This window comes from Periophthalmus magnuspinnatus, chromosome 21 (genome assembly GCF_009829125.3).
Source record: "Periophthalmus magnuspinnatus isolate fPerMag1 chromosome 21, fPerMag1.2.pri, whole genome shotgun sequence".
NCBI classification, from domain to species: domain Eukaryota; kingdom Metazoa; phylum Chordata; class Actinopteri; order Gobiiformes; family Gobiidae; genus Periophthalmus; species Periophthalmus magnuspinnatus.
This window is the reverse complement of record NC_047146.1, coordinates 9,545,405-9,557,615: the sequence shown is the minus strand read 5'-3', so window position 1 is coordinate 9,557,615 and position 12,211 is coordinate 9,545,405. Positions and strand designations below refer to the sequence as shown.

Sequence of the window (12,211 nt, the reverse complement as noted above, 5' to 3'; positions counted from 1 at the left end):
TGGTAGAGTCAGAATTTGGCGTAAACAGAATGAGAACATGGATCCATCATGCCTTGTTACCACTGTACAGGCTGGTGGTGGTGGTGTAATGGTGTGGGGGATGTTTTCTTGGCACACTTTAGGTCCCTTAGTGCCAATTGGGCATCGTTTAAATGCCACGGAATACCTGAACATTGTTTCTGACCATGTCCATCCCTTCATGACCACCATGTACCCATCCTCTGATGGCTACTTCCAGCAGGATAATGCACCATGTCATAAAGCTCCAATCATTTCAAATTGGTTTCTTGAACATGACAATGAGTTCACTGAACTACAATGGCCCCACAGTCACCAGATCTCAACCCGATAGAGCATCTTTGGGATGTGGTGGAACGGGAGCTTCGTGCCCTGGATGTACATCCCACAAACCTCCATCAACTGCAAGATGCTCCTATCAATATGGGCCAACATTTCTAAAGAATGCTTTCAGCACCTTGTTGAATCAATGCCACGTAGAATTAAGGCAGTTCTAAAGACGAAAGGGGGTCAAACACCGTATTAGTATGGTGCTCCTAATAATCCTTCAGGTGAGTGTATATATGCACACCACATATACAATTTTATCCATAATATAGACCTAAAGTATACATAGCCATGCATCCACATACATACATATGCATATACAGAATTTCCCACTTTATTAAACAAAGTGGCTTAAGATTTTATTTCACGGCATTACATTTTATGGAAAAACCTGAATTTTAAACATTTTTAGAAAGTGAAGTTTGCATTATCTTTCAGTGAAGTGCCATATCTTTCAAAATAGATGAAAATACTGCAGTGTTTTGAGGGAGGTACACTTATTTACACCCATTATTTGACTTTTACAGGACAGCCTTTCTACTTTACTCTAAATAACCTGTTCCCTCCATCTGCCCTCTCTCCTTTACCACACAAATATACTCACAGTTTCTCATGTGTTGACACTGCTTTCTCAATCTGTCTCAAATCAGCCCCAAATAGAGAGAGGCTGCACGGCAGATGAGGTTGACCTTGTGTCCACCTCTGAGTGTTTGATGCTGGGCCCTCTGTTACTCTTCATCACCTCATCTACATTCAAGTCCTCCTCATCGAAAGGCAGCGTGAGATTGCCAGTGTCCTCACCGCTCCGGGTCTCTGCTCCGGTCTGCTCCTGTCTGCTCCTGTCAGGGGAGAGGACTCAGTCAGGAAGATGAAAACCTGCAACATAAGGGGTGTTCTCAAAAGACCTCTGCCAAGACAATTTTGCTTTATAATCTTTAGATCACTCACTGAATCAAAGAAGTAAAATTGTCTGACTTAGTTTATAAACCAGTTAACCTGAACTGTGTCTCTGGAAAAGAAACAAAATGCTCCCATTGTCCTCATCTACACTATTAAAGCAACACAATGTAACTTTGCACCTGCATGATTCCATGACAATCAAACTTTCAAATCCTAATTCAGAACATATTCAATAGAAATAGAAATGTTTAAAATGTTCCAGACTTCTCTCTTCATTTGTATGCCTGTGTGGCCAGTGTGTTTGCCAACAGTCTGTGGAGATACACTTTGAGGATTGGTACACAAATGAGGAATCATCTCTTATTCTTTACACAGCACAAGCTTTAGCAAACAGACGTATTTCAGCCCACTTGGAAAACAAGAGACACTGTGATTCTCATTATGCAGGTCATTCATGCTCAAGTTTGATCAAGCAGACCAGAAAGCATCCTGGGAAAATTTGTACTGCAGTTAAAATCATGTTACCACACTTTATTAGTAGTATTAGTAAAAATGTAAGAATAGCCTTGAAGTGCACCAAAATTATATAAATAGTAAGACATACATAGACAAAAGGTGAAACACTGATTATAGAGACTAAATGTTAAAAGATGTATTTCATTTGAACTGGAAGAACAGTCACAGACCTATTGTAAATTGGTGGATGCAACAGATCATCTGCCCTCCCAATGGACACTGTGTTTGGAACTAAATTACAATGGAAAAAAAAAAAAAAAAACGTTGTACCCCTTTGAAAGTCTGATGTCAGACTGGAGCCCTCATAAAATTAGAAATTTGCATTCACTTACACACCACATATAGTGTGGGTGACATGTCAAGTACAAGTACAAAACATACTTTGGTCGAAGCTGGGATCATACCACCAACCTTCTGGATGCACTGCTTCAAATGGGGACAGCTCCTATAATCCAAAATGGCTTCTTTTGGCCTTCTATTTAGGTGCTCTTGTTGTTTTGAACAGCTGATGCTGTGGAGGTCTGTTGGGGAAATCACCAATTAATGGATGTGTGGAATCGCAGGCTCCTCTGAGGACCTCTTCAGATCCACCTGATGTTGCCTGTCACTTGTATGTGTTGTACTGCAGAGCTACTTTATAGCATGGAGTGATGGGAGAGGGGGAGGCGGAGGGGAGGAGGGTTGAACGACTTGATGGTGCGCCGGTGGTCTCAAAGGGCTTCATTAGGGAATATCCTGCAGCATCATTTGTGTATGAGGAAACACATCGTCCGGCACAATGCTGTCGACAGGAAGCAGCTAATAAGAATAGATTGCCAAATGCTCACCGTAAATGAGCTAGAGAGAGTGGGTGGAGAAGAAAAAATTAAGCACGTTTACTGGGAGGAGAAACAGCAAAATTATAGTTGGTGAGAGTCATGGTTGATAAAAGTTTTAATGTTATTATCCTGCAGTGTTTCCCAACCTGTTTGTCACAAGTACTCACTCCCAAGTATTATTAATCATAATTCTGGGGCGACTGTTTAAGATGAAGTTGTTGGGAGTTACTTATCTGCAAATATTTCTGAAATGTTCTGCTTAATTTATTCTGAAACTTCACTTTGAATGAATTTCACTTGAAAATAAACTTCAGAAATGACAAAAAGGAACACATTTTCAAGAACAGTTTACAAGGCACCCTCCTGCGTTGGGTTCTCAGTGGGTGCTTGCTTGGCCCTGTGATTTCTTACACACTCCCTCAGTCTCACCTGCTTGTTTGTTCCAACCTCTTATTCCACTAAAGACGCAGAGGTGAGTCACTCTCTCCTCGCCCCTCCCCGACCCAAACTCTACCTCCCAGTCTGAATACAGCGGCTAATCATCAGGACATTTACACTCGGGATGGCTGCATGAGAACCCCCTGCTAAGCCAAGGACTTTTTGAGGATGAAGGAGATTCCATTGACCACACCAAACAAAGCAAGCCTCAAATTGCCCTTAATCTCACCATTGATCACTGGAGCATTAAAGTCTCAGTATGGCCCAGTCTGGAGGCGGTGCAAATGAAGCCAGAGGACCTGAAGAATTGTGAAAATCAATAGTGTCTTGAGCTCTTAAAGGGGGAATTAGCGCTCAGAAAAACAAAGGCAGAAACACGGAGCCGCTGTGTGATTGTGCTTACTTGCAAAACACAAGTAGAACAATGATTCCCTAATGGTTTTGACTCTCTTAAATGAAGTTTATTTTAATTACAGAGACTGCCAGGGAATGTGTGTAGCTAAGGCGGAGCAGCAGTATACGCTTGCACATAAAATACATTAACTAAATAACTGTGAAAAAAACAATTGTAAACAACTTGTAAACTGTTGCCTCCACATCATCTGGATATAGGTTTTTTTTCCTCAAGGACACTGTACATATCTCACACTCTGAGGTGCTAACCCTGAGGCAGACACTTTAGCACTTTACGGATAGAGAAATGAGTGGTCCCCGTGGGCTGTTCCCTCCATCGCACCTTTTTAATGTTACATGAGTCACTATTACATTGCAGCTGCTGTGTTTTGTTGTTTTATTCTATGTCATTTCTTATCCTATATGTAGTTTCAGGCGCAGCAAGAACCTCATGAACTCTATAAGCAAAGCATGCTTCAAGCAGGATTTTATCTATAAGAGGCGACTTCTGACAGGATAATGGCAATGTTTCTCCTTGAACCTGAATATTTAGCCACTTTATATGTAAATGTGAAAGGTAGGGCTTTATTAGAGACCTGGGTCCACACTCTATTGGACGGAATCAACCAATCAGAGTAAAGATATGAACCAAGCAACCAATCAAAATGCAGATACAGAGGAATTAGCCAATCATGAGACAGCAGCAGAGCATGCAAATAAACGTGAGGAAAGGATGGAGGAGGATGCAGCCAATCGCAAAAGAGAAAGTGAAACACGGGAACACGGGAAAGGGCGAGGTGGGTGGGGACAACGATGAATTGGATGTATATACTAAATTTCTGCTGCATGTAACCCCACTGTGTAACCTTTTAGCTAAAAACAGATTAAAATAAAAACTTTAAAAAAAAATGATCTTGGGTGTTTTTATTACACCGAAAAACATGTGTTGGACTTGCATCTCCACAAACCTGACTCTTACTTGCCTGGAGCTTTAGAAATGTTATTCCTTCAGCTATAAAATTCCACTGTATTGTATAAAACTGATTTATGTCCTTGGAGAATGTTCTGAAGTATGCTTTCAACTTTCTGTTTCCGTGGAACCATGCAGGTGACATGCCACGACCACCATAAAGTTACATAGTGTTGCTTTAAATAAGAGTACTTGCCCGTTCTAAGCTGCTACTCCATGTTTTGAAAATCTTTTGTAAATATGGGATTACCAGTGTCAGTACAGTCCTGATTTTTGCTAAATATGCTAAAATAACCAAAGGATAGACACTTAAAACACTTTCTCAGAGTATTCAGCTGACTCCTCTTGCATTATATCTGCACCTCCTGAGGACAGAGCCACTAAAACATGCTCCTCGCTCTCAGCCCACATTTGAAAAACCTTGCCTTTCATATTACCAACTGTTGTGCAGAAAGCCAAAGGAGCGAGCAAACAAGCCCAAAGCTATGACTGTCACCAGGCCTAATAACATGCTGTCATGGCAACAAGATGGAAACACATGAGTTGTCGATTTCACAGCCTAATTTGCAGCTGTAACAGAGCAGCAAGTAGTGGGGGATCGGTAAATAAGCAACAAGATTCCTCTGCTGGAAGAGTGCATGAAATGTCCTTTAAAGATTTAAATGTATTGCAAAATAGAGCAAGGACAGCTGCCAGACCATTAATTTCAGTTTATTTACCAGTCCACTTCTCTCACAGCATGAAGTGTACAATTATGCATGTCTTATTATGCTTATAATTTAGCGTTAAATATTTAATTAAGTCCTAATGCACAGCTGGGAAAATTCAAAAAAACAAAACAAAAGAAAAAACAGGTAAATGAGATTAGATTTTTCAAAAGATCTTTCTTCTACTTCACTCTCTATGGGGGTGTTGTCAGGCTTGTTCGTTAGCAGTGCTGTTGAGATTAGTGATGGTCTATGGACTCTCACACACACACTTGAAAACTGTTCACTTGGTTTTGCAGAACACTTTATTTTAACTACTATGAGATGTAAGAGCATTGTTTTGCGTGAGATTGGTGCTTTCCCTGTGCCAGGTTTGTGCAAAGAAAGTATTTTTTATTCTGTGTTTCAATTAGAGTATAACTGATAAAAGTACACTACTTAGTTAAAATATCAATCTGACATTTTTTCCATTTCTTTTTTATTGTTGAGTCAAATATGGTAGGGTATATATTAAGCTTTTTCCTTAGGATCAAATAGCATTTTACATTTTAGTATCAAAACATTACAAAAGCACATTTTTAGAAATGATGCAATGCCCCTCCCAAAGCAAATGTATTATTATCACATTATTGACTGACAGTTGACCCAAATGTCATATAAAAGTGTCACCTCACACATTATACAGGTGAGAGTCTTTAATCTTTCCTACATGGCTTCAGTGACATCAGTTAGAGCTGTTTGTTTCTGGCAGTGACTGATATTTCCTCTGCCTTATGTTAAAACATGTGGAGAGAGAGGAGCCCCCCTGCTGCTGTATCTCCTTGTGGAGGAGGTGGGCTCAGCGGGGATCTGTGGCTTATCCCTCTCCTTCTCTCTCTCTCTCTGTACAAACCACAGCTCTCTTTACCATTCTGTTGACAAACAATATTATATGTCTGGAGAAAGGCCAATGGATACAGCAATTGAGAATTCAAAGCCCTTAATGTCAGATTATGATGAATAGCCCCAGTATTTAGTGAAAGATGCCCTCTGCTGCACGAGAGGAATATAGTATCATTACTTTTACAAACATAACTGCATCTGAACAATGTGATACTTCGGTACACGGCCGTACCACCAATGCCTGATCTCATCAGATCTAAGAAGCTTCTATCAGTCTACTACAGTCATGACTGTAGGAGCTTACCACCACCAGGTGTGGAGGAAATGAATCATGCAAAGTAAAGTGTTTTGACTGTACAAAAAAAAACAACAACAACAACTTCTGCTGTAGTCAAACATATACTTACTTTTTAATTTAAGAAATATAGTATTTTTCTCATAGTAGACCTGTTCACCAGAATGCCCCATGCCAGTGCTTACAATTTGGTGTAATCCTATTAACTCTGATGTGTTGTTCAAATGTGAATCCATTGACAAATTACATCACTCTACACTCGGCGACACCCTGGCAGCAGATCTGGACTGCTTACATAACTAATCCCAAGCTCAATTGTCTTGTACCCACTTTCCCACTATTTTTCTCCCCTTCTACATCTTTCAGTCAATTTCTCACATAGCTCAAACGCTGAGCTCTGTGTCAGTGTCTCTGGAGGGCCACAAGAGCTGCCAAGAAACCCCCCATCTCCCATCCCCATCTGTACACCACACACAAGCGTAGGATGGAGACTGCTATCCTGCCAGTGTGAAGGTAGGTGGGCGCGCGATACACGCAAAGGAGACATGCAAAATACACTCTCCAGAAATGGCTTTTTATCCCTGTCCTGTTTCAGATATGGAGGAGGAAGGGGAGGAGGAGAAGCAAAAACAATGAGGAATATAGAGCTGTGTGGACTGTGAGGAAATGAGTTTTTATGTAATTACAGCAGCAGGATATTGTAGTAAAGCTAATTAGTCTGTACAGGAAATAGATTGTGTTGAACAATGTCTCCATTAATGTTAAATGTATTTTGTATTTATATGCATTATTTTTGTGCTCAGGTATTTTATTGATGTGCAGCATATTGCATCATTGGCACACGCTGTATAATTTTTCCTTTTTCTCGCCCCCTCACTCACATCCCCTGATCCTCTGCATGTCAGTGAGTCATTGTCATTGCACAATGAACGATTAACAAGAAGTATTTCCATTTTTGCCCATAGATTGGTCTGTCCTGGTATTATTAGTACTGACAGTATTTAGTGTTGCAGTGAGCCTGGGTACATAGTTGTGCTGGTATCATTTGACACAGGGGCAGAAATAAATGGCATAGTGACAATAGTGATCGTAGTTACAAAACTGGCTATAGTGGCAGCACATATTAATAGTAACAGTTCTATAAGGTAGTAACAGTAGTAGTAGGATGTACACAAGCACAATTGTACTAAAAACAATGTAAGGATTGACTCAAACAGAAGGATAAAGAAGAACACTCCAGCTAAAATAAAGCTTCCTGAACATTTCACTGGGATAAACAACACGTTTGCACTTTATTTCTCAGTGAACTTTTACAAAGCCATAGTTCAGGCATGTGTTTATCCAGCCGGGCATTTATTTGAAAAGTTGAGAGAATTTACAGTGTTTGAAGAGTGTCACCAGCAGACTGTGGCCCTGTGTCTGCAGCTGAGTGTGAGCAGAGGGCACAGACAGGTCAGCTGCATCTGCACTATGTGAGAAATGTGCCCTGAGCCAACAACAGCAGCAGTTTACCCACACCAGTGACAACAGGGAAGCTCATTTAGGCTCACTCACTTTTCTACTCAGTGAACTTTTACTGGCTGTGGCCTGGTCAACCCATTTAGGACAAGTGAAGCGCAATAGGCTACAACTCCACTGTAATTAGGAAGTGCATTTTAGATTTTTAAATAGGCCTAGTTATGTTATGACTTATTTTTAAATGTATAGTTTATGTTTCAAGCTTGGAGGATAGAGTCATTGTTTAAGCAGCAAGCCAAAATGATGGTTCTTTTAGTAAATAGTTGTATTTTTCTACCCTAAGAAGTTAATTCAGTGGCAGTGATTATCTTTATTTTGGCTTATCTAATTGCTAATTGCTAATAGGCCTATATATTTTAGTTTTTCTTGTGTGCATATAACCTGTGTGCACCTGGTATTGATGAATTGAAATGGGCATAACATTGTCCTGGGCTGAAATGTAAAAACGTGTAGAAAAGTTGATGTTTTTGCATAGTAGAAAGCGCACTCCCGTCATCCGTCACTAGATGTCACTGTTGCCTTTCTAAATCACCTCGCAGCTCTGAAGGTGGAGGTGCTGCGCCTCCTTCATTGTCTGAGCAGGCTCCGGGAGTGGATCCACCGCTCGCTCTACTCTAATCCCGTCTCTCTGGGCTCGCTCACTCAGTCGTGCGCCATGGCGACCGCGCAAAGCCTCCTCTCCCGCACCAGCAACATCTAAAAAACTCACCCGGACCTCTCCCCCTCTTTCCCCCGGACGCCTGGACGTGCGTGTGACAACTCGTTTGTGCTGGGGGAAATTACATACGTGTGGAAGGAGAAGGAGAAGCCCGCATTAGGAGAGAGCAGGGTAAGTAGATCGAAGCCCGAGTCTTGCGTGTGTGCTCTTGAGGGAAGTGATTCAACTTGTTTGATGAGAATCGGATTAGGGTTAAGTCTCGGGAGAATCTTTGCCGTGTTGTTCAGTGATCCTGCGGTTTTGTAGAAGGTCAATAAGTATCGCTATGTGCCAGAAATGTCCATGTGCGGCGCGTAACTGCCCCGTTTACCCCTGCGATGTGTCTGCGGCGCGCGTATGGATGGGCGATGGCAATGCAGTTTATTATATAGGCTATGGATCATATTTGGGGAAACGCATTGTGTCTTTATGTGCCATTATTTCCCTAGGCACTGCTTTTTCCATGCATATATACATTTTACAGTAGGTGAGTCCAAGCGGGTGCAATGTCACATCTTCCTGAAGGAGCTGATCGTGTCCTGGGGATTACAGCAGACTGCTCCATTAACCTACATTACCTTAACGGTGTGAATGCACTACAAGACGTGCGTGCGTGAAGGAGTCGGTGCGTGCAAACTGCCATCCTACTCTTTTGCTACTACGCGCTCCATTTACGCATATTTTGCATAGGGTTTACTGGTGCTACTGCTGCAACATGCATGTACCCTGTTGACTGTGCTCCCCATGGTGAACATATGAGACTTACAATGATCCAGTAACGCCAGCCACACCCAGGAGAATCACGTTTCTGTTTCTTACCAGTCAAATTTAGATGCTTTTCTTGCCTGTTTTGTCTTATGGGAGCTTGTCACAGGTAGACAGCTGCTGGTGTGGTTCTAAACGGTCACTAAAGGCTTCCAGTTGTGCAGTACTGGGGTGAGCATTTAGACTAAGTGGCCCCTGTGTGCCCCAGGACACAGAAGAGCCACTGTTTTAGCCACTTAATAGGTCAACAGGCACTGGTCCATGTTACACATTTGTGGGGAATTTCAAGCAAACACGTTCAAAGACAGGAACAGGGTTCATGAATGCCCCATTGACAATATATTTTCAACTTTATGTCACTCCCACAGCTGTTGAACTGGCAGCTGTTTTGTGTGTTTGTTTAGTTGCCTTTTCAATAGAGCTTTTGACATAGGCACTTATGTGACCGGTGTAAGGGAGGGGGGCATGTTGGCTCAAATTATTACTGCTACTCTTTCACTACCTGGTACAGTGTTTGGTTTGGAGCATCTGGTTAAACTCAGATATACAGGACAAGAATTTACACACTTGCATTCGATACACGGCAGCAATCTGGGCGAGCGCCAGGCTTTGAGAGATGGCCAGGGGATCAAATGGCACCAAACCACATCAGCTGAATACAAAATTATGTAATTACTCATTGCGCCCACACTGACAGTATTAACTTTTCAGCAGCCGATCTACAGACAGTGTTTGGCTATACAGTAGAGCTATAGAACACATATATTTGTATTTGTATGTGTATGCGCTGTTCTGTAACACCTTAGATCTAACAAGTGCTAGAGTAGAGTACTGATGAGAATACAAGTGCAGGCGTATTAAGGATGCAGTGTGGTATCACTTGAGGCAGTGAGTAGCATCTTTATTAGCTATGTGTACTAACATTGTAAACAATAGCTGGGATCATCCAAAGCACTATTATTAACAGGTACAGTGGATCAGATCATTGTAATCTTTGTGCTAATTGCAAGCACAAATAAAATGGAGATAAACGTGTGTAGAAGGGTATCGGGGTTAAAAACGTATTGAAACAGAATGCAAATCACTTAAAATCTAAGACAAAGGTATGAAAAATTGCTTCACCTGCACACTGGTAAACATATCATAGTTTTGAATGAGCGTGAACATGAAAAAGATACAATCACTGTCCATTTATGGCTCTAATTGGCCCATATTTCCTGGAATTGGCTTCAGTCACCCCAACGTCTGAATCCACCGCCCTTTGTAAATTCAGTTCAATTCGCCGTTATCCATGATGTGCTCTGTGAAAAACATTTACAAAAGCAATGAAAAACATTTAGTTTTCAATTGAATTAATAATGTGGAAAATAGCCTGAATGTTCTTGGCCCATTTTGTCTTCACCTGGATTACATTATGTCATCCTTTAAAACACCTTATTCAGCCGGAGTTGAAATTGGCAGCGCTCACTCACCTCTGCAGTCGTTTTTACACTGATCCCGTAGTGCTCTAATGAAACATTGGTCCAAATCCTGGGAATGACATGGGTCTGCTGCAGGAATGTGTCCAGAAAGAACAAAATTAAGCAGGACAGCCAGGCCTTGGGGACATGCTCCGTGGACACTCCTGGATTGTAGCCGGCTCATATGTCAGCGCACAATGAATGAGTATGCAACTTTGTCCCAACACTGGGGTCGCTCTGTGTGGTGAACCCTCTGGCTACATTAGGGTAAGGTGTCAAGCTAACAAAGCATCTTCAAAAGTAATTGCGCTAACATACTTACATTTAACATATGGCCAAAGGGACCAATTTAACCTTCAGAGTGGGTGGCTGCTGGTGATTTCATATAACATGTCAGTCAATGAGCTCTTTGATTTTTGACTCAAGCCTCCTTACATCTTTATCTAATCAAATTACAAGTGTCCAGTATGCTCTTTGAAATGCAGGACTTGTGAGTGTACTGTTAATTAATGGTCCTGTGGGCGGCAGTTATCAGCCAATAGTGGGAAATGTTAATGCTGCCTTTGCAATTCCGGTGTGGTATTTCATGTCCAGACTTGGGGAAAAAGTATATTTGATGTAAGCTATTTATTTACTCTTTAAACACTATTTGGCAACATAAATTACATTATAATTACATTGCAACAGTTCATAACAGCGAGGCCTGTCACGATAACACATTTTGAAGCACGATATATAGCTATAAACGATAATATTGAAACTAATTTATGCCACTGACACAACAGCAAAAATGATTCTAAATGAACTGAAGTAACACTTTGGTAGTGAGTTTGTATCAATAATGAGTCATAGACGTTATTTATTCAACCCTCTACAGCTAAAATCCAATGTCAGAATAGGGAAAATAGCAAAAAGTTCCCGACTAACACTAAGACAAAGTACTCATGATAAATGCTGACCCCCAAAAATGACTAGTGGATGTATTATTTATTGTGACAGACCTAATAACAGCTTCATAAACTTCAAATGAATGTAAAGCTACTCATCAGGTGTAGTATTGTGGTTGCTCCAGTGGCGTTGAAGCATGGGACAAATGCAGTGGTCAAATGTATCTCCAGGGAGACTAAAGTATTTATAATTTACTCTACTGCATTCTTAAAGTAGCAACATATATAGTTAAGCATGTAATCTGTTGCCTCTAGACTGGTATCTATTAATTACTCCACATTGTAATAGTGGAGGTAGAGGAGAAGAAAAAGTAAAGTTTGCCATTAGGACTGCGGGATATGGGAGAATGTTGCTATATATGTACAAATTACATTAACTGAAGTGAAAGTGGTGTCAAAAAACCCCAAAACAAAACAAAAAAACAGACAAAACCAGGACTGACTCAAGGCTACTTTTGGATTTAATAAGGAAATCATGAATAAAATCAGCTGTATTTAACATTAAAAACAGTACATAGATGGAGAACTGTGGTGTTATACTGGTAATATATTGAGTGAGT

General features: G+C 41.0%; 1 protein-coding gene across 2 annotated transcripts in view; it reads left to right on the top strand.

Annotated features, from left to right (window-relative positions):
* Nucleotides 1-8,350: 8,350 nt before the first annotated feature.
* Nucleotides 8,351-12,211, top strand: part of LOC117389186 (FERM, ARHGEF and pleckstrin domain-containing protein 1-like) — a 49,422-nt gene continuing 45,561 nt past the window's right edge. For both annotated transcript variants that reach the window (XM_033986808.2, XM_055230844.1), the window contains exon 1: nt 8,351-8,611. The gene's annotated coding sequence lies outside the window, so the exon portion shown is untranslated. The remainder of the gene's footprint in view (nt 8,612-12,211) is intronic.